Source organism: Balaenoptera physalus (genome assembly GCF_965194825.1).
Source record: "Balaenoptera physalus genome assembly, chromosome: 17".
NCBI classification, from domain to species: Eukaryota; Metazoa; Chordata; class Mammalia; order Artiodactyla; family Balaenopteridae; genus Balaenoptera; species Balaenoptera physalus.
In genome coordinates, this window is record NC_138895.1 from 18,025,256 (window position 1) to 18,051,645 (window position 26,390).

Consider the following 26,390-nt stretch of genomic DNA (forward strand, 5'->3'; position numbering starts at 1 on the left):
TGCCATTCGCTGAAATTGGAAACAGAGGAAGAGTAGAAGGTTCGTGATGCTGGGTTCAGATTGGGATGTGTTGTGTTTGAGATGCCTGTTGATATTCAGGTGAACACAGACAATTAAATCTGGAGCTAAGGAGAGAGGTACACATTGGAAAATAGAAATGTGGATGTCACCAACTTATTGGGACACATGAGGTCAGAACTATGGATACGATTGTCCTAAGAGAGCCTGGGGACTAAGAATGGGAGCCTTGGTCTGGACACCTGAATGCTACCAACGTGTACAGAATGAATAGAGGAAGTGAAACTATGAAAAGAGATGGACTGGGAATGACCAGAGAGAGGGAAAACCAAGGGGCATTATTCTAGAAACCAAAAGAAGTGAAAATGTCAAGAGAACTTGCCCACCCATCTCAAACACTACAGACAGGTCAGTAGATGCACTCTGTGCTCCCAAACACCTGCCCAAGCCTTTATTATGTCTTAACACTGTTTGTTTACCTGTGTCTCTAATTCAGGGTCAACAAGATCTTCAAGGGCAGGGCCTGGTTGTTTGTCTCTGTATTCCCAGGATCTAAAATATGTTCAGTGACTTGGGCAACTGAGAGCAGTTTCAATGAAGTTGTAGGGGTGGAATTCTGGTTGGAATGAATGGGGGAAGAGGAATTTAAAATGTGGCTAAATCTCAATTATCCACACTGAGGGAACAGAACAGAAATGTGGGTGAAACACAGAAAAAGAGATAAGCTCAAAAGTTACACTTGACTTTGAACACAGAGAGAGCTTATATTCTTTCAGAGATCCAGGCAATTCCTGCTCCAGTCCTAGCCCTCCTGTGATGTGGCCTTAATGTCTGCAGTTGAAACCCTCCCAGGAAGAGGAAAGAGACAGTCAACACCTCAAAGGGGATGAGTCCATGATTAAGTGAGAACTGACTAGTATGGAAGGGGCGTAGAAGAATGAAGCTTCGTGTAGGTAAAACTCTGCTGCTGTAGATAACAGATAACCATAAGATGTATCATCCCTATTTTCATGATAAACAGAAGGTCTGAGCGTTTGCAAGCCAGTAAAACATTTTCAAGCCTTGAAGATTTTCAAGTACTTTAAGATTTTGGACTAATGTCATTCAGAGAGTGTTTCCTTTATAAAGGTATCATTACAATAATGAATGTTTTGCATTTGGGGAAGTGGTGTCATATTTAGAATGTTCAGCCAAAGGGGAAAAGATTAGTAGCTAGTTTTAATGACCTCTGGAGAACATGAGAATTTTTGATTCTTGAGTCTTCTTTTTTTTTTTTTTCACCCCAAAGTCAAATGAAGGGTGGCGTAAGGAAAAATTGAAAACAGAAACAAGTGAGCTGGTTTGATCATAATAATTAAAAAAGTACTTCATGTACATATCAGTCTGTTTTTTAAAGTACTTCCACAGGCATTATTGGACTTGATGGATATTTATAAACAAACAAACAAATGCAGTTAGCTGTGATAATCCTCACGAAAGAAATGAGGAAACTGAGGATCAGATATAGCTTCATCTTCAGTAGCACCGTGTTTGTTTGTTTGTTTGTTTTGAGAAAATGCCCAAACCAGCATTCTCTTCCTGGTATATAATGATCTTGCCACCTGCCTGCCCTCCCTCCCTTTCTACTTTCTTTTTCTTCCTTCATTCCTTCCTTTTTTCCTCCCTCCCTCCCACCCTCCTTTCCTTCCTTCTTTCCTTCCTTCCTTCAGAAAACCATTAATTGAATACTCTGCCATTGTGATATTGTGATATAATAAGAAGTATATATTTTGTTCTTCATCCCTGGCTCCTGAAACAGCTCCAGACTAATAAAGGTGAAAGGAGCATCTTTTGTTATTCATTAGCCGCTTTCCACCACACCCCAGTTTATGTTAATGAGGTGACTTTCGGAAAGGCCCAAAGGAGAGGGGAGGTGGGTGGAGGGCTGGTTTCCAGGGCAACCAACCACCTGATTAGAGGGTTGGAATTTTCAAACCCACGTTTGGCATCAGAAGTAGTAGCAGGAGAGAGGGAAATGGAGTTTTCTTTTTAGTGGAGAACTATACAGGGCACTGAATCTCATAAATATCTTACTATAACCTGTGCTCCCAAGTTCTTCTATCTTCAAATAGACATTATTCCCGGAAGATGCGAGCGTTCATGGTAGTCCAGGGCATGGCCCTGGGTCCACTGACAAGCTCTTTGACCTTGGGCCAGTTGATTAAACTTTGTGTGCCTCAGTTTCCTCACGAGTAAAACAATACTTCCCTCAGAGGGTTGTTAGGAGTTTGAAATGAGTTAGTATTTGTCAAGTGCCTACCTGGCACGCAATAAACATTAAGTGTGTGTTTAATAAATAAATGAGCTGGGTTAGCTCAACACTCCTTTGTGGGAGAAGAATTACCCTTTATTCCTATTGCTCAGCAACTTGTTCACACAATAGAACCCATCTCCGAATACATGGGAGCGAGATATTCTCTTTATTCTTTCTTTCCAGCAACTAGAAGAAATTCCATAAATGAAAGTTTATGAGAACCAAATGCATATAACCAAACATCTCTCCTAAGGGCTCGGATCCAATGCCTACTTAAGGAAGAAAGTCTGACTCCTTCATAGGGAGTGCCCTTTATGCAAATCCCAGGGGGCTTTCCGTATCTGAAATGGAGAGGTTGATGATTCCAAGAGACCACTTTTTGAGATTGTTGAAGTGATTTCGTCAGTTTATGCCCTTTGTGGGTGGCTGGGAAGATTTTACAATCTGCAACCAATTCTTTCCAACTGCTGGAGAAGAGGAATATTCACTCATGGTTGTTTCTACTCAGGTCCTGAGGTCACGGCATGATTTTTTTCTTTTGTCCTTACAAGGAAATCTTGAAAACTTTCTTCAGACAGGGAACCAAAAATAGTGACAAGGAGGAAGGGTTGCCAAAGATGTGTCCTTTATTCCCCTCCCCCTTATTTCATTTATAGTAAAATCTTAAATCTATGAGAGTGGTTTTGCACGTCCCTCCCACTAGACACTGTTTATCTCGAGGGGTAATTCATGCCCCATTTACTTCATAGCTCTCAGGATCTCTTATGTTTAAACAACACCTACAGCAGCTACTACTCCTTTCTGTTCATTTTTACTTACCAATAATTTTTCAGAACTTTACACTCAACCTCTTTCTGTCTCTGCCACATTTCACCAGATTTCTATAATCTCTAAGAGAGGCAGCATTGGATAAATGCCAAATCAGATAAATGCTAAATGCAAATCAGAGCACCATGGGCTCTGGGGGCAGAACATGTGTTCAAGTTCTGGATCCACCACTGGCTTTGAACTTGGGAAAATCATCTGTCTTATTTCCTCACTTTTTTTTTTTTATAAGATTTTTTAAAAAATATTTATTTTATTTATAATTTATTTTTGGCTCCACTGGGTCTTCGTTGCTGCGCTCGGGCTTTCTCTAGTTGTAGCGAATGGGGGCTACTCTTTGTTGCTGTGTGAGGGCTTCTCATTGTGGTGGCTTCTCTTGTTGCGGAGCACCGGCTCTAGGCGCACAGGCTCAGTAGCTGTGGCACGCGGGCTCAGTAGTTGTGGCTCGCGGGCTCTAGAGTGCAGGCTCAGTAGTTGTGGCACACGGGCTCATTTGCTCCGCGGCATGTGAGATCTTCCCGGACCAGGGCTCGAACCCTGGATTCAGTGTGTCCCCTGCATTGGCATGCGGATTCTTAACCACTGCGCCACTAGGGAAGCCCCTTATTTCCTCACTTAACAAATGTAGGTAACAATACGGACGGCTCCCCTTCCTTCCCCACAGAGCTATTGAGAAGGTCAAGTGAAATGATGTAGAAGCACTCAAAAGTTCTATTTAAAAATAAGTTACATTTATGCTTTATGCATTTTTGCGTCTGTATAGCCAATTGGGCACTTAGCAAATGCCACGTGAAATTTAAAAATATTTGTTCTACTGTAATGTGAGCGCCTTGAGTTCAGACATGTCATTGGTGCTTAATAAATGCTGATGGATGATATCATGTTCATTTAGAAGTTTACAATTTCTTTTAGGAGACATGAATTGGGCATCTCCTGAATGCCTTGCACTCTATTGAGCGCCAGTGGGGAGAAAAGGTGAGTAAGACTCGGACTCAGCTGGAGGAACAGAAGTGCAAACAAATCATAGTTATTCAAGATTACATATGCTAGTAAAGAGCTTGGAGAAAGCATTAGACTAGAGGCTACTGACTTATCCTGGGAAAGTTGAAGCCGACTTCACAGAAGAAGCAGTGCTCTAGAAGAAAGGTGGGTGGGAGCCATTCACACACATTCCGTCAGTGGCCCTTCACAAACTCTTGGGAAGTAGGCAGGGCAGTTACTATATCCCCACTTTACATGAAAAACTGGGAGCAGAACATGTCAGAGGTTTGCCCAGGAGCTCTTGGCTATGGAGAGAAACAAAGTGGGCACAGACCTGGCTCCTAATCCAGTTCTGTTTCTACCATGCCTCATGGCTTCCCTAAGTAACGTCCATGACCATGAGTTCAGCCCTGGAGGAGGTCAGGTGTTTCTTATTTTCTCAGTTAGAATGAGTCAAGCAACCCAATTCATTTAATTTATTGCATTTTCTCCTTCCATTTTTCATAATTCTCTTATTTATGAGGCCAGAGTTCTGAGTGATTCCCCTTCCAGGAATCTTCCCTAAGGAAACAGTCAGAGAGGCAGACATAGATTTATGAACAAAAACTTTCCTTGCAGAGCTATTTATAATGACAGAAAATAGGAAACAACTGAAATTTCCAACAAAAACAGACTAGTGGGCAGCCCCTAAACAGCTTTCCATGTATTTTATAATGACGTTTTTAAAGTGCTTACAATTAATGCTATTTTAAAAAAAAGAAGACAGGATAAAGACTCACGATCCCAATTTTGTTGGGTATACCCCTCAACACATGCATAGCAAAAAAGAGAGGGGCTCTCAGCAAGATGTTTACAGTGGCCATCTTGGAACTATTTGTATTTTCAATACAGTGTGCATTTTATCATAAAAAAAACCCAATAAAAATTGTTTAATAAAATGCAAAATTCACCAAGAGGGCAATAAAACAGAGACCAGATTTCTGTATTATTCATGGTTCTCCAGAGAAATAGAAAAAATAGAATTATACATATACATTTATATACATATATATATATAGAGAGAGAGAGAGAGAGATTGATTTTAAGGAATTGGCTCATGTGATTGTGAAGGCTGGCAAGTCCAAGATTTGCAGGAAACCCAGGAAAGAGTTGACACTACAGTTCAATCCAAGGCTATCTGCTGGCAGAATTCCATCTTAATCAGAGGTCAGTCTTTTTCTATTAAGGCCGTCAACTGATTGGATGAGGCCCACCCACATGATGGAGGGTAATCTGCTTTACTCAAAGTCTACTGGTCTAAATGTCAATTTCATCTAAAAAATACCTTCACAGAAATATCTATTGTAGAATAATATTTGACCAAATACCTGAACACTGTAGCCTAGCCAAGTTGACATATAAAAGTAACCATCACATTTCCCCAACCACTTAAGATTTCTCACCAGTTGACCCAACTGTGTGAAGACAGGCCCTGTCTCCTCTCTGTCTTCCTGTTGTTCTGTACAGGTCTGGCTCATAGTTGAGCAGGTGTTGGGATTTGTGTGTGGGTGAGTGAGGGACCGATCTGCTAAGAAGTTAGGCAACAATACTACAAAATTATCTGCTCAGAATGTCCCAAATCTACAGCCAGGGTCACTTAAACTGGGACCAGGCCAGCCATGCCAGAGGAAGCCACATCACACTATAAGGGCAGGCTCCAGCCACCATGATGAACCCAAACCCTACTCTACCCTTGTTTGTAGACCTACGAAAAACTCGCCCTGAGCCCAGAGACTACTGAGGACATGCAGTCTCCCCAGTGTTGTTGTCCTACCAAAAGCAATGGTCAGGTGGAGGCAAGTGTTCTTCAGGACCAGAGATGTGGACCCTCTGGGGGCTGCCTGAATACAGGGTCGCCCCTGGTTGGCCTCCATTGCCTCAGTCCAGGCAGTGAAGAGAAGCTCTTCATTGTGCACTACAGCCGGACAGAGTTTCCTGCTGCCTCAGCCCCTGATGAGAGTATATAGCTTCTCCAGACACCAGGAAGTTCTCGCCCATCTTTCAATATGGCCTTTGTCCCTTCAGGGCTTCTTGTTTTACTGATTAGGTCGACTCTTGTGTTGGGCTAGAATTTTCCCTGCAGCCATAGAGCCCCAGAGCTTCTGACCCTCTGCTGTTCCACCTCCATCTGGAGCCTCAGAAGGGCTGGACTCTGGGTGCCCAGTCAGTTCAGAACAGCCTGGATTGGTAAAGACGTTTCAATAGCTATAGTTACCAGAGCACTAAGGCCAGGAAATTCAGGAGGCTGATAAAGTGATTTGAAAGAAGAATCAAAGAGCAAGGTTGGTTTCCGTATACTATGGATGGATAAAAATCTTCTATTTAATGAAGTGATCTTGTTCTAGTTGTACAAAAGGTATTTTTTTATTTTGAAAAATCTACTACAAGGAACAAGTTCTAAGATCTCACGTATTTCATAGGAAAATTCAGACATAAGAGTCTTTATTAATCAACTATACTTCAATAACATAATTTTTTTTTAAAAAAAGAGTCCTTATGGAGGGAAAGAGACTATACTTTCATTTAGGGATGGGGATAGAGGTTGTGGTTGGTAAACGTCTGACCATGTTAGTGCCCCAGTCAGTGGCACGTTTGAGGTGGAGGTGAGGCGAACAGGCATTGCCCCATGAAGGAAGGGACCTATTAGATGGGCTGGTCCCTTTCTAAGCACAAAAGTGCTAGCATACAATCTGGATGGGAGGGTGTTAGCTCCATGTACATCAGGTGAGCATGCCTGGTGGGCAGGTATCCCAGAAAACCAACAGCTTGAAAAGTATGGGTCACAGCTTCTGTCTGATGTGATAACAGCACACCTTGATGGGGCATTTACCAACAGCTACGCACAGTTCCAAGTGCTTTGCATAGATAATCTCATTTAATCCTCACAATGTCCCTATGCCGTAGCTACTAAAATTCTCCCACTTTATAACTAAGGAATCTGGAGCCTAGAGAGATGGCATGATTTGATTTGCCCAGAGGGCTCAACCAATAAGTGATGGAGCTGGGAGTTCTTCCAGCAGTGTGATCCCACAACTGTCACTCTTAAACTGTATGCTACACATACACACACACTCACGTACATACACATACACAGATTTCTTGGGATGCTAAAGTCAGATGCTTTTTCTTTTCCCCTTGTGCATAAAAATGACATGCACACTACTCACTTTCCTTCCTTCCCAATCCTAGCCTGAAGCAAGTTTCTGACCCCTACCCCTGTTCCACCTCACCCCAAAATTCCAGTTGCAAATCTGAGCAGCTGTGTTCAGGTCTTGAGCTTTCCTTCTTTATGTTCCCTGCTGTGAAAGCTCTGGGCTAGGAAGTCACCACGTATTAGGATGAATGGGTGCTCTAAGCCCGTTAGATGGCTGCCCTTGGACACGTGTTTCTCTGGTGTTGGCTGAGGGGAGCAGTGTGGAGGAGAAGCAGGTGAGCCCTGGGCTCTGGAGACCTCAACTCTGCCTCCAAACAACCAACAAGGATTCTTCTCTCTAAACTGAAGAAACTGGTCTCAGCCATCTCTAAGACACTAACAAATGGTGCCTCGATGGTCTCTTTCCAGGTGTGTAAGACTGGTCAGTCTTCCTTTTGTAGCCACCAGGCTTCCCCAGGGAGCTTGATGGTCTATCTTTGGGCAGGAATGAAACACAAAGAGGTTAATTTTAGGAAACTGGCCATCCACACACACAAAGTATTCATCGTGTCCTTTGGGGCATAAAAAAGCAAGACCCAAACACTGACAGTGAATGCATCTTTGCCAAGTCTTGGAGGGGAGCTTCCTGATTTACAGGTTCAAGTTCATTCCTCAATCCAGAACAACTTGTTCCTCTTCCTCTCCTTTCAGGATATTTGTGGAGGCGAATTCTAGGAATACCTAGTTATTCAGTGAACATAAAAATGGTGTGAGACTAAATGACTAACCTTTTTAGATCAATAAGAGTTTCCTGAGACCTATCTTTGAGAAAGGTAAATACTTGCTGTTTATCTATTCTGTGCATTAAACAGCATTAGGAAAGCACCAAAGAACAAAAATAACTTCTGGGAGGCAGGCAGGTGCCCAGAGGCATTGAGTTGGAGCCAGGGGGCCATGTATAGTTAGGGAAACCACCTCTCACAGAGCTAGAAGATAGCCAGTTTTGGTTTGATGCACCACCCTAGCCTTTGGGATTTGCTGAACCTTCCTTAGAACGGCAGGATTAATGCTGTGATCTAATCCTCTTTCAGACTCTGCTGGGGTCATCCAAACCAAGAGAGAAAATAAATATAGTTAGTGGTTTGGCAGCCAGTAAGGTGGGTGGGGGGCTGATATTGTGTCATTCCTGATTAGCTGGTTTCTTGCGTTATGAAGCCCTCCTTCTCAAGCTAGGAACCCCCCAAAACTATACTTTCCAGCTTCACTCATACCTATAGTATAGACATGTAACCAGAGCCAACTACATTATTTGTGGGGTACAGTGAAAACGGAAAATGTGTGGTCCTTTATTTAAAAAGTAGGAGTAAACGGTACAGTTCAAGGCACTAAAATATAATTCATTTTTCTTTAAAAATATTTTATTACTCATAAAATGTACTGTGGGGTAATAGTGATACATTAATACCTACATAAATTTATAAATTGCAAAAAAAATTGTGCCATAATTTTAAATAATATTATAAGGAAAATACTTTATTAATGTAATATCTTGACTGATCTTAAGATTTTTCTAACTTGTTTTTCTAAAAATTCACCTATTAGATTCTCAGAATTTATGCTTTTAACAACATGATTTCAATCAATATAATCAAAATGAAGTCAGTTGCTCTTAGCAAATGTAAGATCACATATAACTTTTCATAATTTTTAATTTTGAGAAGGACTTTTCTGATGCCACTGCTATTGGCGTTGTTAAGAGTATTTTGTAGTCTCTGACAACACTGGGATAAATTTTTGATAAATTATTTTGAAATACAAATTTTAGTACATCTAGAGTTGACGATTCTTGCAGAACGAATTTTCTAAAAAGATTTAACTCCTCATACAAATCAGTTTTGTGTAAGTCTGAAATTAATTTTAAATGCAAATTTATACAATGACATTTTGATGTTTCCTCTGACAATTCCTATAACTTGTTGAGGTCATACAGGAAACCAAAAGTGGTCCCATGATTTGTGCATAATTCAAAACACACCTGTTTATACATTCTGTCACGGTATCTTCAAATACAGAGAAAAATTAATCATAAAATTATCTTCCTTGTTAATAATTGGTTCATCCAAAGCTTCATATGAAAAGAATTTTCTTTTCCATCAAATATGGCAATCTTAAACATTTTTAACTTTCCTCTCTAACCCTGTGGCAATTTGCTTTGCAATGTTGCAGCAGGTTTAAAAACCAGATTCTAAATTCTTTGAAGAATTCCAATGATTTCCTAATATGCTTTATTGCAATGTCTATGTGTACATAGCTTTTATTTTGAAAAAACTTAATAAGCACTAGCAGTTCCCATCCTGGCTCTCAGGCTGGAGAATCTAGATTCGATTCGATTCACTGTATAAATATTTGTATAGATGCTGCAAGAATGCACAGCCCGCCTGGTTTCCCACCATAATCCCTGCCCTACTCCACATGGAGCCCCCTCCTTCTCCCAGGGAGCGGCCACTGCCACCACAGTTGCTGCTTCTTTTACTGTCGCTGTTGCCATCACCACCACCAATCTGGGCCCAGGTCCCTGCCCGGCTCCCACCGGGGAATTTCACAGTACCCAGGACTGTCCCCAGGTGAGGCCACAGACACTGGGCATCCAAGCCAACTGCTCAGGGTACACACTTCCCTCCTGCCTGAGCCCATGTGTGCATATGCTGCCGCCCAGTGCATCTCCTCTGCACTCGCACGTGCTCCATCGCCCCAGCAGACGTCACATACAAAACCAAGTTCAAAGATAAGATTATTCAGAATTTCAAGACAGCAGCAGCAGCAGACCATTAAACCAAGCATGGGCCGCTTCTGAGAGGGGAGCCCTGTGCACGAACTTGCCCAGGTCACGCACCATAGAGCCACCGTGCGTGTAAACACGGTCCCAGGGATCTGACACACCCCTGAGAGAGTTTGATTCAGGAGTGAGCTGAGCAGAGAAACAGGTGTGGCAGGGGGCCTTCTGCTTTGCCAACACAGTTGCCCATGGAAGCAGTATGTTTCTGGGGTAGACAGTATTTCCACACCACTGCAACTAGAATGGTAGGGTAGAGGTAGCAATGCCTCGATCAAGTCCATGAGGGAGCATTATTCTGGGAGGGACTCCTGGAAATGTACCCTGGAGCCCATTTCTCTAGATCCTCTGGGGTCCTATGGGCCATCTACTATCTCTTGATAAATCTCTTTCTGCTTAAACTAGGTTGAGAGAATTCTTGTTTGCAACTAAGAACCCTGATATTCTGGTAAATGTTTTCTCCATTTTGCAAATGAAGAAACTAGGGTTCAGAGAGAATTTGTCTATGGCCCATAGAACTAGTGAATGGTACAGTAAGGGTTCAGACCCAAAGCCTGGGATCTTAGCTACTGCATTGCATCAGTTCTTCTTCATACAACATCAGAGAGCTCACTAAATCATCCTCTATACTGCATCATAACTTTGTACTGAACATTTGTTAATTTTTTTCTTGAATAACATCTTTTAAAAAAATAATAAATTTATTTATTTATGGCTGTGTTGGGTCTTCATTGCTGCGTGCGGGCTTTCTCTAGTTGCCGTGAGCGGGGCTACTCTTCGATGCGGTGTGCGAGCTTCTCATTGTCGTGGCTTCTCTTGTTGCGGAGCACGGGCTCTAGGCGTGCAGGCTTCAGTAGTCGTGGCACGTGGGCTCAGTATTTGTGGCTTGTAGCCTCTAGGGCTCAGGCTCAGTAGCTGTGGAGCACGGGCTTAGTTGCTCCGTGGCATGTGGGATCTTCTGGGGCCAGGGCTTGAACCCGTGTCTCTTGCATTGGCAGGCGGATTCTTAACCACTGTGCCACCAGGGAAGCCCCCTGGATAACATCTTTTCCTTGGGGGAAACTGCCTCTTCTGCCCTTGAAGGTACTGTCAATCACATGCCTTGACTCCTCCCTCAGTGAATGGGAGGTATGTGATACAGCCTGGGCCAATCAGAATACCCCATCTTCCTAAACACAATAATGGGTCCAGTGGTGGACTTTTGACTCAAGCAAGGTCATTCAGAGTCCACTTTGGAGGACTAATATGCAAGTTAGTTGGGGTCACTTTTCTATCCAAATGGAGTAAGAAAGTAACAGAAAAAAGCAGAGCCGAAAGACACTCCTGATGATATCATTTGAGCCCCTGGATCTAGCCATTCCTAAGGCTTAGTAAGTGAGCTGATAAATTATTTTTACCTGTGCTACTTTGAATTGGTTTTCTTGTCTCTAAACATTAGATACTTCGTATAGCAGAAGGGGCAGCAGGCTTGAATCATACTCTTGGCTACCACCTGCTGCCTGCTTCCATTAAGTGCTTCCATAAGACTTACACTCTGACCCAAATAGCTCCTCACCAGGGGCCATTTCTCTCCCATTGTTTATTTTCCGTTTCTGTTCACAGTGGAGGTCACATTGAGCAGAAATTACTGCTACAACCATCCACTCTACATATAATTCATGTATCCTTTCTTCTCTTTACCCTCTCTCCCCAGCCATGCCTGACTCTCAAATAAAAGGCATTACCAACTCTTGTCAGAGACAAAGGTATGAAGAACTTCTCTTTAGATTTTTGACTGTCTATTCAACATCTGGTAGCACCAGAAACAACATGAAATACTGCAGATGATGTGATTCATTATAGATCATGTGACTTGGTCAAAACCAGTGTCTGGCTTTCTTCAGAAATATAAACTAAAAGGTACTAAAAGGAACCACAGAAGTGATCTCTTTCAGTCTCAGTCAGTGTCAGTGTGGGTGCCTCTCACTGGGATACAAGAGACAGTTTCACAGGAACATGGACATGGAATTAACTAGCACGGAATCAGAATTCTGCCCATCTTTCCCAAATCTAATAAGAGGAAGCATCAGACAACCAGGAATTAAGGGTCAGTCTACAAAGTCACTAGCCTGCATTCTTCAAGAATGTCAGTGTCATGAAATGCAAAGAAAGGCTGAGGAACTGTTCCAGATTAAAGAAGAGTAAAGAGAAATGACCACTAAATGCAGTACGTGATCTGAACCGGTGCCTATACTGGGGGAAAAAATGCTATAAATGTCATTACTGGGTCAATTGACAAAATCGAATTATAGCCTGCAGTTTGATAGAAAAATTGCAGCCATGTTAAGTTTCCTGCATGTGATTATTTTACTGTGATTATAACAGAGACTATCCTTCTTCTTCCCTCCCTCAGTGATTCATTATATTATGAATTTCCCTCAGGGAAATACATAATGAAGTAGAAAGGGCATGGTTGATACAACCTACTCAGTGGCTGAAAAAAAAATATTATAAGCGTATATAGAGAGGGTAAATGTGGCCAATATTCAAAGCTGGTAAATGTGGATAAAAGCTCCACTGGAGTTCTTTTGTACAATTCTTACACCTTTTTTTATAAGTTTGAAATTATTTCCAAATCGAAAGTTTTCTTACAAAAGAGTAAGCCAGTCTTTCAATTTTCTTTCAACCCTCATGATTATGTCAAAGAGAAAGTATCAATTTGGGATTAATATATCTTTAAGACTTTTCTAACACTTGCTAATCTCCCTTTTTAATAAAGAGAGCGCAAGCCTCTCGGGCTCAGTCTTTGGCAAGCAACAGTCACCAGCTAGAATTTAATACCTTAGTTTTCTTTTCATAGTATTTACTTTCTATTTATGGGAAGTGGGGTAGCTGTCCTTGCATGGTAAGATATACAACTACCTTTTAAGTAGATTTATATAATTAGAAATGAGTTAATATAAAGAAATATTTGTGTTTCATTTTAATGTAAAGTTAATAAATATTAATACAAAAGTGCAGGTAGCATTTGGAGGGTAAAGATAGGACGTTTAATCACAAATTGCCGGACATTTAGTATGCACTAATGTTTCTATTCTTGGTCTATTCTGGGTCTATTGTAATGGCTTCATCTTACAGGAAGGGAAACTGGAACTATGAACGTTGGGTGACTGCTCTACAATGACACAGTCCCTAGTGATGATGGTGGGGCAGGTATGCAAATGAGGGAGCCCTCCTGGCCACTGCCCGTTCCACCACCCATTGCCGTGTGACTCATGACACAGGAGTGCCAAGACCAGCTCTACAATAAGAAACACAGCTCAGCAAGGTATCATTTACCATTTACACACATGTGCACAAACTAGTCAGCCATATTGCAAGTCAAGTAACTCACAGCCAAAGCAACCCTCACTGTTGGCTTAGACCTTTGACCTTGAAACGGTCTTGTCTCTTCTATTCTCATTTCCCAAGTGCCCAATGGAACAGAAGGAGTCATTCCTATATAGTTTACAGACAAACTCAAACATTCTCTTTCCAAAGCAGTGATATGATCCTAGGATCCTGGAAGCTTGAAATAAGAGCCAGTTCACTCTTGTCAGTGGCTTCAGAAATAGTTGAGTGGGGAATTCCCTGGTAGCACAGTGGTTAAGAATCCGCCTGCCAATTCAGGGGACACAGGTTCGAGCCCTGGTCCAGGAAGATCCCACATGCCGTGGAACAACTAAGTCGGAGTGCCACAACTACTGAGCCTGCACTCTAGAGCCCGCGTGCTGCGACTACTGAGCCCCTGAGCCACAACTACTGAAGCCCATGCACCTAGAGACTGTGCTCCGCAACAAGAGAAGCCACTGCAATGAGAAGCCCGCACACCTCAACGAAGAGTAGCCCCTGCTCGCCGCAACTAGAGAAAGCCCGTGCACAGCAACGAAGACCCAACCAGCAAAAAATAAAAAATTAATTAATTAATTAATTTTAAAAAGGAAAAGAAATAGTTGAGGGAAGCAAAGCTGGGTGTTCCCATGTCCTGAGGCCCCAGCCCTGTCCCCAGCCCTCACACTCAAAATTCCTGGAGCTGACAGTTAAAATACTTCCTTTTTTTCTCATGTTCTTGCTCTCACACAATGCTATTTTCCATAAATCTGTAGGTGGGTTTTAGTTGCCCTTTGGTGAAAAAGCAGAGCTACTGGGGTTGAGTCAACGTGTATGTATGATCTAGTCCCTCCGCTGCTGTCATCATGGAATTCAACCTCACGAGCAAGAGGAGAATTCCCTCTGCTTACAGGGGTCCCAGAGGAAGGCGTGTGACAGCTTCCTTGGTCTCATCCCGGGCTTGACCACTCTGACTAGCCTCCCTCAGGCCACCTGAATCCACCTGGGCACGAGTGTGTGTGTGCCTCTTCTGTTCCTTCCTCCGTGGACAGCAAATGTCCTCCAGTCTTTGTAAAATAATCTTTATGTGTTTGAAGGTGATCACTAATCCTCCTCCTCAACTATCTCTCCTCAAAGTGAATGTACCCACTTTTTCCATCCTCATGCACAAAATAACACTTTCCAATCTATTCATCATCCTCATGGCTCACCTCTGAGCTTTTGTGTTGTTTTTTCCTGTCACTCTAAAGCTGTGGAATCCAGAACAGAATACGGTGTCTTGAGGGTATGTGCAGTCAGTGCAAAAATGCTCAACATTCCTGCTTCCTTGGGAGGACTGACCCTCCTCTGGTCTGCAGGTCCCTCTGGACTCTCCAGGCCTGAGCAAATCTGTTCTGGGGGCTTTGGTTGTTCAAGTTCCATCCACGCAGCATTTTACGTAAGAGGTAGTGTAGGAGGGTCCTCAGAGATACACCCTATAACTTCGTAAGTGGGGAGTCCAGTTTAGTACCAGGTCACTGCTAAAAGGCTGACCAGACCTAATGCTCCCCTAGAGAATCAAACTAAGGGAAAATCAGGCATTCAGGTCATTCTGGAACTTGACAAACTCCTACCAAAGTAGCCTATTTATGGGAGGCTGTTATGCGGAATGATATTAGGGACATTAAAAAAAATCACAAAGATGCCCCTCTCCCCAGCACTAGGGGAGAAATTCTACACTGTGCCTGAAAATTTCAATTTACTGAACACATATGAGCTTCTTTTTTTTTTTTTTAACATCTTTATTGGAGTATAATTGCTTTACAATGATGTGTTAGTTTCTGCTGTAAAACAAAGTGAATCAGCTAAATGTATACATATATCCCCATATCTCCTCCCTCCCTCTTGTGTCTCCCTCCCACCCTCCCTATCCCACCCCTCCAGGTGGTCACAAAGTACCAAGCTGATCTCCCCATGTGATGCCGCTGCTTCACTAGCTATCTATTTTACTATTGGTAGCGTATATATGTCCATGCCACCCTCTCACTTCGTCCCAGCTTATCCTTCCCCCTCCCCATGCCCTCAAGTCCATTCTCTATGTCTGCGTCTTTATTCCTGTCCTGCCCCTAGGTTCATCAGAACCATTTGAACACATATGAGCTTCTTTTAGCAATTCCATGTAAGAATCTTGCCCTGCCCACCTTGCAGGAATGCACTAATATATGGTGATATCCTTTAAAAACTGTAAAAGCAGAGAGAGGAGAGAGGGAGGTGGGGGTAGAGCGAATTTTTACACAATCTGTGTCTGAGGTCATCTCAGAACTGCCCCAGCCCCTGGCTGTCATAAGGCAAGTTCAAGGACCCAAGGACCCACCTAGCAGGGTTAAAGATTCAGCCCCAGGACTTCCCTGTGGTTCAGTGGTTAGGAATACGCCTTCCAATGCAGGGGACATGGGTTTGATCTCTGGTCAGGGAACTAAGATCCCACATACTTCAGGGCAACTAAGCCTGTGCGCTGCAACTAGAGCCTGTGCACTGCAACAAAAATCCCATATGCTGCAATGAAGATCCCATGTGCTGCAACTAAGACCCGACACAGCCAAATAAATAAATAAATATTAAATAAATAAATAAATATTAAAAAATAAATAAAAATAAACTGAGTTAATTTAAAAATAAACAAATAACAGGGAAAAAGAGAGGGGTTTAAAAAAAAAAAAAGATTCGGCCCCAAAGTTCCCAGACTCCCTCAGGGTTGAAGTGGGGTTGTCAAATGGCTGCATATTAGACAGTCTACCCAAAAGGCAGGAAAAATATCTTTTAAACAGAGTTTTATGCTTGTCATTGGAGGCCAGTGAGTCTAGACTTCTCACTTTTTGCATGGGGAAACAACCCAGAGAGAGTGACTGGCCCAGGATCATGCAACAAGTAGTGGCAGAGCCAGGACTAAAATTGACCTCTCTTTCCTTGGTCATTTTGGCCCTCTTTGAAAATACTAGAGCAGCAAACCACTAAGTAGAATGGGAGAAATTCCTTCGTCTCTCTACCTGGACATTTGCGATAGATGGGGCATGCCAACCACAATTTTCTGGTTCAGCTCAGATGGCAGATGCAGGATGCGTAAGTGGGAGGTAGGGTTGAACCCTGTGTGTGTACATTCTGACTTCTTTCTTTGCATTTTGGTTCCATTTAACAACGTGTTACCTCTTCACAGAGTAGTTTATATCATTGCAGGATGCCAAGAATGACATCAACATCTATTAAAACCTAATGTTTCACATTCTCAACTGTAAACATTAACATTGCTTAGTTTCCAGATATAAACTCACAGTCATTCTGAAGTTGGATGGTTTCTTTCCAAGAAAAGTTGATGTTACTGTAATGAAATTTACCTAATTAATCTCCTTAAGGAGGGAAGGAATCCAATGATGACTGTTAATAAAGACCTCAACGTTCTTCTTGTAATCAGAGCAAAGCAATCTGTGGATTCATTTTGGGAGAGACCATAACTTTCCAAATAAATCTTAGTAAAGCTCTGCAGACAGGGTTCTTGAGCTATTTCCCCACTTGGCTGGCTTACTTTCAGCTTAACGAGCCCTGTGTAAACTTCTATAGAACCTCTGGATATATTTATATTCACCTGTGACGTTGGACCCCAACATCTAGGGTATTGTTCTTGGTGCCAAGAACTCATATGAAAGGTAAATTTGAACCAGTCATTGATGGAAACTCTTGGTTTGCCAGACTTCAAAGCCATCCCCTACCTGGGGCATCATCTGCATACCGTGTGCCTGGACCCACCTCTTGATACCTGCACAATATTTTGGCTGCACCAAGCAGTGAATATGAAGAACAGCAGCAGTCAGCCTCTGCCAGGGTCTTCCCTGGACCCCGATGGAGCCATCTACATATATGTAATCAAGAATCTCTCCTTTCGGGGCTTCCCTGGTGGTCCAGTGGTTAAGACTCCACGCTCCCAATGCAGGGGGCCTGGGTTCAATCCTTGGTCAGGGAGCTAGATCCTGTATGCCACAACTAAGAGCCCACACGCAGTAACTAAAAATCTCACATGCCACAACTAAAGGTCCAGCATGCCGCGACGAAGATCCCGTGTGCCACAAATAAGACCCGGTGCAGCATACGGTGTCACACCAGGGTATAGGAAGCCACAGTGGGGAGTAAGGAGAACATTCCCTGGTCTCCCGGTCCTGAGTTCAAGAGGGCTGCAGAAGTGGCACCCACAGGAAAGAGTCTTCTGAGAGACAGCCTCTGTGAAGGTGTTGAGGGAATGGTGGTATTTATGAACCCTGGGGCTGGAGGTCTAACAGGTATGAAGGGAATCACTGGGTTGGAATCTTGGGATGTTAGGTCAGAGCACTATGGGTGTGATGGTATGGAAGGGTTTGGAAGGTTATAGAAAAAGCTTAGGAATGTGGCAGGAATCCAGTTTTTAAAATTGAGACAGCTGGTCATGGAGAGACAAATAGCCAAGGGTAACTTGATCCTCAGCACCCGAATACGGAGCTGGATCTGTTTAAGTCCTTGCTGATTCAGGACCTGACCAGTCTGGGAAGGGAGGTGGGGCTGGGTTTACAGGTGGCAGGTGGGACAAAGGGTGTCAAGGCAGGTAACCTGCCAGGCCTGACACTATCTCAGCAAAGAAGGCCAGAGAGTCTCAGAAGGCTGATGACCTGAGTAGAATTTTGAAGAACAGAATCTCTCCACCACTCCCCACCCCATCCAGGGAAAAATATTCTTTAGGTCTTGCTATGGTAACATCCTGGGGTAATTCATCCTATGGCAGTCATCCTATGCTCTCTGCAGCCTCCACTATCCTTGTGAGGGCCCTGAAATCTGGGACTGGGCTCAGCCTTTATTGTAATTTCTGGTCTCATCATTTATATCCCAAGTGGGATTGTAAGCTCCATGAGGGCAGGGAACAGATCTATTTCCATAGATCAAGTTCCAGCACAATGCTGGCACTCAGTAAGTATTTAGCGAAAGAATGACTAACTCTGGCAGGTAACATTATTATGCTCAAGTATTCAATTCCTCCTTCCTTAGAGCACAACCCTTTGGGATTGGCCATGTGACTTGCTTTGTCCAACAAAATTCAAGTGGGCATGACACACGCCATTTCCGAGCAGCGGACTGAAGGGAGAGTGCACGGCTTGGCTCAGCCTCTTGTGCTTCTGTTCTCTGTCACAGGGCTGCGGGTTGCAGGTAGGGGTTGCTCCTGCAGCCCGAGTCCCAGAACAGGAAGATGCTAGAAGCCACCCCATAGTCAGCCCACAGCCTAGTGCAGAGCTGTGGCCATTCCACAGCATGATGGAGAAGTCAATGTTTGTAAGCCACCGAGTCTGGGAGTTGTTACCATGACAAAAGCCCTGAGGTTGGGGGAATAAACTATCTCCTGTTTGATTTCGCCCGAGTGCTGTCACAGCTGCCTTCAATTCCTGCATCTTGCCAAAGCTGAGAACAGATGGCAAATGCACCTGCCTTGCCCCCCATACCGTCAAGCGAGCAGTCTTTCCGCTGTCCTCTCCAAAAGAACACAAGCTTCCACCATCCCAGAGAAAGCTAATGGTTAACTGTCAAGGCTGCCTACCATGAAAAGTGGCCTGAAAGCAAGTTTACATATCATATTTTAAACATTTACACAGTTTTAAAATAAATACAAGACTGAAGCTGGCTCCAGCCCCCTTCCTGTCTTCACCTGCCAGTGAAGCATGTTCTCTCCAGTTCTTCAAAAAGCCAGAGTGGTACTCAGGGGCTGGAGGTGGAGTGTTGTCTGCAAGTGATGTGATTGAAAGCTCGGGGTCTTCTCCCTCTGCACCAGTCTTCGAGTTATCTTGGGAAGAACTTGGAATATAAAATGTACACAGACTTTGCACAGAAGGAAAGGCAGACCCAAAGAAATCCTGGAGACACCGTACTCTTCTCCATTCTCTTATTACTCCCTGGAGCTACCGCTACCTATTTTGAAGAGAGGTGAAAAAAATGCAGACAGAGCTATAAGAAACTAAATAGCTAAACATTTGGAAACTAAACAAAATGGTTCGTATTTTTATCAGACTCTGTAATGACATCCCCCTTCCTGGTCTCAGCCTCCACCAATGTGCTGATAATTTCAAACTCTACCTTTCCAACCTCGACTTTTCCCACAGGGTGCAGATCCTTAGAGCCACTTGGCTGTCCACAATACTTCAAATGCAATATGTTTGAAATGAAACCTTGGGCATCCCCTTGAGCATGGGCTTCTTTCTCTTCAGTTTCCATATTGACTGATGGTACCCCATCCACCTACTTGTCCAAGCCAGAAACTGGGGATCTTGTTGGATGCTTTTCTCTCCCTCAGCCCCTGAATTCATCTCATTATCAAGTCTTACGGTTCTACCCCAAATCCTTTCTGGGAGAAAGCTGGCTATAAATAATTCATACCTCCATATATAAATAAAGGCCCTACTTACATTATCTCTGAAATGTCCCTAAAACTCCTTTCCCCTATCCTACTGTTAAGGAGGAAGAAAACTTTCCTCTACCCTTCTAGGTTCTTCTGGTTGGTGTAAGACTTAATTCGACATGAGACAGAGTAACAGGAGAAAATTAGATTTAATTTTGCACATACAGAAACCCCACACACATGAGAGGGTCAGAGACAGAAAGGTAAAATGAGGTCTATATGCCATCCTGAGTGAGAAATGGTATAGGAGCCTGGGGCTTCCAAGGAAAGAAGGTCCCTCACAGGACGATAAGAGGAAGAGCAGATGCTTGGTAACTAGATATTTGCCCTGCCATACAGATGGGACCACTTGGATAAAATTTATCTCCGGTAATAACTCTTGGCTGGGAAAAATCCCCAATTTAAATTCTTGTAGGTAGTTAGGGGAGGGGCAGTAGTTTCTCTTGAACCCACAGGGTCTCGATTGCCTTTAGTTCAAAATAATCCTCATGCAAGAGTGATACATTTGGGGGAGGCTCGTTCTGAACCCCATATCACTCAGGGTCCCTCACCCTAATTGTCTCAGTTCATCTCAACTCCTGCAGAAATCTCCTATCTGGTCTCTGCCTCCAACCTGGCTGGCTGCTGCCCCCCTGACCTGTAGTCTATCCTTCAGGCCAGAGTCCTCTTCCTAAAACACAAATCTAATGGTATCATTCCCTTCCTGGAAAGCTCACTGTGGCTTTCCATCGGCTAGAGGATAAAGCTCCACCTCTGACTGGCTCATGGAGAACTTTGCGACCGGCCTCTGGGTATTTTCCAGGCTCATTTCTTACAGTGTCCAAGCTCTGAGCATTGGGCACACGCTGTGTTCTTTCTTCCTGGGGACGCTGTGTTTGCCTAGAGGACCCCTGCTTATCGTTTATGCCTCCGCCCAAGAATCCTGTCCTCTGCAAAGGCTGTCTTACTGCTCTCACCCCTCAAAGACTTGGGCAGCACCCTTTCTCCCCCAACTGTCCAAAGCTCTGCTACATTCACAACAGGATTGCTTCTCGTGTTGTGTTCACACGTCTGCCTCTCGTATCGAGCTGTGAGTGATGTGAAGGTGGCACACTTGCCTGAGTTATCGCTCTAAACTCAGGGCCAGGCACGCTGCATACATGCTGTCAACATCACAGAATAAATGGAGGAATGAATGTAGGAGTAAATTCTCTAGTCATAGGCTAAGTGTCCTGATGCGGATAAATGACTTAGCATATTAATTTTCCTATCTGAAACTGAAAGTCAGAATGAGAATCAACAAGTCAGGGCTTTTGCTTTTTTTAAACAACGTTCCGAATAGAAGGACAAAAAATTATGCTATTGCAGCATGATTTCTAGAAGGACGATGGCATTTGTTATAGGATCAGAACATGAGAATACAGATACGCTGGCACATAGCATTGATGTCCCAGGGCAGTAATGTTAAAGGGGAGATATTAGGGAGCAAGGTGTTTAGAACCTAAGCTTGTTCCTTTGTCATGAGAAAGCATAAAAGCTTATTTGGCAGGGCTCCCCAGACTTCTCTTTTGTGAGGAGTATCGTCCCTAAGAGCATGAACTTTGGAGCCCAAACTCTCAAGGTTTGAGTCTCAGCTCCAGTACTTATTAGCTCTGTGACTTTAGGTGAGTAACTTAAACTCTCCGTACCTCGATTTTCCTGTCTGTAAAATTAGTATGTTAATAGCACCTACCTCGGGACTTCCCTGGTGGCGCGGTGGTTAAGAATCTGCCTGCCAATGCAGGGGACACGGGTTCGAGTCCTGGTCCGGGAAGATCCCACATGCCGCAGAGCAACTAAGCCCGTGCGCCACAACTACGGAGCCTGCTCTCTAGAGCCTGCGAGCCACAACTACTGAGCCCACGTGCCACAACTACTGAAGCCCATGTGCCTAGAGCCCGTGCTCTGCAACAAGAGAAGCCACCACAATGAGAAGCCCGCGCGCCGCAACAAAGAGTAGCCCCCTGCTCGCCGCAACTAGAGCATCAACGAAGACCCAACGCAGCCATAAGTAAATAAATAAATTTGTAAAAAAGAAAAAAAATAGCACCTACCTCATAAGTTACTATAAGGATTAATGGAATTAATGCAGATAAAGTACTTACTTACTACTTGGGATAACACAAGAGCTAGTTAAGGCATATATTTTCCCCAAGATGTTAGGATGCATTTTCAAAGTATCAGAGATGGCTAGATCCCCTTTCTGTGGCATTTCTCCTACATAATCAAGGCTTTTGGGTATTTTTATCATTCTTCATCATTAATTATTGTCCACAGTTTTACAAAATCCACACAATTTTCACAATGGCTATATGAAGATTTAGAGAAATAGAGCCAAGATACAGAACTTCAAGGAGTTTATCCCTAGCTCCCCTTCTTAACTAGCCTCCAACTTTTGTTCAAGAGGGATCAGGCCCGGAACAGTGAGTGCAGGACACCCAGAGGCGCACCACGACGTGTGTGCCAGTGTCACTGTGCCATCTAGTGGACGCAGAGTTTAGCCGCTGTTTTGAAGCCCTCCCAGAAGAGCTGGATTCCAGGGAAGGGTTTAGCCATAACTGTTCTGGTCCATCTGGCCAGCTTCCAGGTGATCTCATAACACCGCTCCCTTGATGTGCACCATCAGCGCTAATCATGTGGGACGTCCGGAATCCCTCTTCTAAGGTGACAGCTCTACCAATGCATTCAGCTTGTCCATCCCCCGTCACAACCATCCTTGCAGAAGCGGGCAGAGAAGAAAGGAATGAAAACGGACAGGACAGTATTTATAACAGTGAGAAAGAAGCCAGCCAACATTCACCTATGTTTTAATAAGGATCTACCAAACAAGCCAGCCAGCAAGACATGCCAACGCTTAGTAACTTTTTGACCTTCATTTCTGGCTTCGATGCATCTTGGCACAAGGCAGCCTGGGGCTGACAAGGGCTGAGCCAACTAAGGCCTGAATCCCAATTTATTGAAGTGTTTTTAGAGGCGGCCAACTGCTCTCTGCAGGTGATTAAAAGCTTATCCCCAGAAGGCTAGTAAACACTCCCCCACCAATAACTCAGCTCTGGCATGCAGGGCAAGGGGTATTGAACACCATAATGGGAGAGAATATCCACATAAAAACCCAATCAAAGGCAAGGTTTGCCTTTGAGGGGCACTTGGAGGCCAATGATCCACCTCGTCTTCATTTTCTATTCAGAGTTCTTGGCCACCATGGCCAGGCGGACCAATATTAAACTTGAAAGACAATGGGTTTGATATCAACAGCTAACTGAAATCACTTGCTTGGGCCTCAGTTCAACACATTCTGGCAACAGACATGGCAACGGGTGGGTTTGGCTGTGCCTTGTCCAGAATGCAGGTACTTTGGGCGTTCCATTTATTACATGGTCCTTCAAAATTTTAATACTATCATGAGAAAGAAGAAAGTCTCTGGGACACTATTTATCCCAGAAAAATTCCAAATCAAGGAGAGGATTTAAGTAGGAAAAAAATCTAAAAATATTTCAAAAGAAAAGTTTAAAAGAAAAGGGAGTATGTAGTGAGACATATAGTACAAGGACAAAGTCTGGACTTGTAGGCAGAGCCCCATTTTTCCCCTTTTTGGCTAGTCCCCAGGTTTAAAGCTTGTTCTTTTTAAAGGCCAATTAGAGAAAATAAACTGAGTCAAGGCACCATTTCTTAAAAATGCCAAAGAGAAGCAGCTACTGAACGATGTCGTTCATACTGCAGAAGTTGAGAGGAGGGAGCAAAGTCTTGTCCCATCTCTTGTGACTAGCTGTCCTGAGCAAGGAAGGTCCGTTTAGGCTCTGCTGGTTGGCCCTATGTGGACACATGTCCTTGAGCGTCTAGAACCCAGAGAGTAGGACCTCAGTCCACACACCCCAACCCCCAACCCTTCACTCTACCCAGCAAACAATGCAGGTCCTGGAGAGGTCAAGGTCCCTCAGCTAGTGAGTGGCAGAGTTGGGATTCAAGGTTCCAAAGCACATGTTCTTAACTTCATTTCATTGCTTTTGCAACAGGAACCTGTTCTGGAGGAAATTCATTCATTCATTCATTCAAAAAATTTTGAGCGCCCACAAAATGGGAATCCCTAAAATTTTGCAAAACCAACAGGTTTGCTAGAGGAGACATCAGCAGAATACTCAGCACATGATCAGAGAGAGCTTGGAGTATTGCCATATTGGCTAAGAGAGGGCCTGGCATGTTGGTTACGTTTGGAGTCAGATCCTTTTGGATGCAAGTCCCAGCTTCAGGATCAAACAGCCATGTGACCTTGGGAACAGCAGTCAAATCTCCATTTCCTCATCTGTAAAATGAAGCTGATAAAAGTACCTAATAAGAGTGATTTGTAAAAATCCAAATAACAAATGCTGGAGAGGATGTGGAGAAAAGTGAACCCTCTTACACTGCTGGTGAGAATGTAAACTGGTGCAGCCACTATGGAGAACAGTCTAGAGGTTCCTCAAAAAACTAAAAATAGAGTTGCCATACGATCCAGCAATCCCACTCCTGGGCATATATCCAGACATAACTCTAATTCAAAAAGATACATGCACCCCTATGTTCAGAGCAGCACTATTCACAATAGCCAAGACATGGAAACAAACTAAATGTCCACTGGCAGACGAATGGATGAAGAACATATAGTACATATGTACAATGGAATATTACTCATAAAAAAGAATGAAATAATGCCATTTGCAGCAACATGAACGGACCTAGAGATTATCATACTAACTGAAGTTAAGCCAGACAAAGACAAATATTACATGATATCACTTGTATGTGGAATCTAAAATGTGACACAAATGAACTTATCTACGAAACAGAAACAGACTCACAGATATAGAGAACAGGCCTGTTGTTGCCAAGGGGGAGGGGAGGTGGGGGAGGGAAGGATTGGGAGTTTGGGATTAGCAGATGCAAACTATTATATAGAGAATGGATAAACAACAGGTCCTACTGTATAGCACAGGGAACTATATTCAATATCCTGTACTAAACCATAATGGAAAAGAATATGAAAAAGAATATATATATATATATATACACACACACTTTGCTGAGTCACTTTGTTGTACAGTAGCAATTAACACAACATTGTAAATAAACCATACTTCAATAAAGTAAAATTTTTTAAAAAGAGTGACTTGTAAAAATTGAGTGAGATAAAGCATATACTGTGCTTAATGCATGGCCCTGGCCCACTGCAGGTATCCAAAAATATTAGCTGTTATCATTTTAATAAGTACATGTGAGTAGTAATGATTAAAAACAAAATCATAGGAAAAAACGTCTCTGCCTCTAAGTAGTTAGTGTCTCCAGCCACTCTAGGGTTGGCCAGGAGTGAGGTATTTTTAGCTGTGGGCATGAGACAGAACTGACCCAGGGCAAACGCAAAGTACAAGAGGAGACTCCAGCTTTCTGGCCACACACCATGAACTCTTGCTTGATAAAAGGCAAACTTTAGTTGTGCCTGCTTTTTGTGGGGTTTTTAAATAAATTTATTTATTTATCTTGGCTGCGTTGGGTCTTCGTTGCTGCGTTGCTGCGCGCGGGCTTTCTCTATTTGCGGCGAGCAGGGGCTACTCTTCGTTGCGATGCGCAGGCTTCCCGTTGCGGTGGCTTCTCCTGTTGTGGAGCATCGACTCTAGGCGCGGGGGCTTCGGTAGTTGTGGCTCACAGGCTCTAGAGCGCAGGCTCAGTAGTTGTGGCACACGGGCTTAGTTGCTCCGCGGCATGTGGGATCTTCCCAGACCAGGGCTCAAACCCATGTCTCCTGCATTGGCAGGCAGATTCTTAACCACTGCGCCACCAGGGAAGTCCCAGTTGTGCCTGGTTTTTCGTTATCAGTGTGTCCTGAGAGATTACAGTGAAACCAAACTTTATACACAATCATGTTTTAAATGCATAAGGGAATTTTCCTTTTTAATAGACTCTTTACAATAAGTTCTTTTATACTATAAGTTATTATAGGTTTTTAAAATGCAAGTGATTGTTCAGTTTCTTTAAAACAGGACATCCTGAAAGATTTTAAAATTGCCATTACATCAACAGTAGTTTTACAGATGTAACAGAGTGGGGGAAATGGTCATCTTAACATCTGGCCCCAGTACTCTAAACACATTGATAAGCCATTTGGGCATGGAAAATGAGACCCTGAAGATTCAACCAAGTAAGAGAAGTGGCCAAACTTCACAGGGTTATAAATTAGCAGGCATTTGGGGTGGGCAGAGAGACGGGGTTATTAAGCAGCTTTTTGCAGTAGAAAAAGAGTTTTGAAAACTAGGGTGGCCATTAATTTTATGTGTCAACTTGGCTGAGCCATGAGGTTCCCAAATATGTGGTCAAACATTATTCTGGATGTCTCTGTGATGGTATTTTGGATAGATTAACATTTAAATCAGTGGACTTTAAGGAAGGCAGATAGCCCACCATAATGTGGATGGGTCTCATTCAATCAGCT

General features: G+C 43.4%; 1 protein-coding gene across 6 annotated transcripts in view; it reads right to left on the minus strand.

The window, feature by feature from the left end:
* Nucleotides 1–26,390, minus strand: part of LOC309646368 (uncharacterized protein C8orf89) — a 117,831-nt gene that overhangs the window by 33,975 nt on the left and 57,466 nt on the right. Inside the window, exon 8 of one of the 6 annotated variants that reach the window (XM_082432638.1) lies at nucleotides 2,459–7,780. The exons of 4 other annotated variants lie outside the window; for them this stretch is intronic. The gene's annotated coding sequence lies outside the window, so the exon portion shown is untranslated. Of the gene's footprint in view, nucleotides 1–2,458; nucleotides 7,785–26,390 lie in introns of those variants that run through there. One more of the 6 variants, XM_082432637.1, reaches the window with a different exon arrangement.